This window comes from Cicer arietinum, chromosome 3 (assembly GCF_000331145.2).
Source record: "Cicer arietinum cultivar CDC Frontier isolate Library 1 chromosome 3, Cicar.CDCFrontier_v2.0, whole genome shotgun sequence".
NCBI classification, from domain to species: domain Eukaryota; kingdom Viridiplantae; phylum Streptophyta; class Magnoliopsida; order Fabales; family Fabaceae; genus Cicer; species Cicer arietinum.
In genome coordinates this window covers 29,486,950-29,487,600 of record NC_021162.2, presented here as the reverse complement: position 1 = coordinate 29,487,600, position 651 = coordinate 29,486,950, and positions in this window count along the sequence as shown.

Below are 651 nucleotides of genomic sequence, written 5' to 3'. Positions count from 1 at the left end.
TTTAGTCCTTTTAATCCTAATTTTGACATAATTAACAAACATACAATGTTCATACATCATATGATAAATCTAACATTTTAACTGAGCAAGATTTCAGGAACAACAACTCAACCCTACATACTTGAGACAATTCCTTGGAACTCAAGAAATCAACAAATCTACTGAGCAAATCGATTAGGCAATCGATTTCATAAAAAGGGTTGTAAGGAAACATACTGTTTGTGGTTACTCAATCGATTAGGCAATCGACTGGCACAATTAGAAATAAAAATTGTGCAAGTCAGTGGCAACCTGATTTACAGGCTAATCGATTGGCACATCGATTGTGCACATCACAAAGTAAAAACTGATTGAAACAAATCGATTGGGAAAGTCACAGGGACAATCCATTTACTAGGCTAATCGATTGGCAAATCGATTGCTTAAGTAATATTTCAAAAGTAACATGACCGGTGACAAACACAATCGATTGGACAATCTATTGTGAGAATTTCAATCATTCTCTCAAAACTGATCATAACACTTGAATATACTTCAGAACACTGAAGAACTCTTAAGAACACTTTGTTAACATTCTGATATTGCCTTTTTCAGATCAAAACAAAAAGATTATCCATAATCATTAAGAGAGCTGAAAAAGAATTCTTGAGA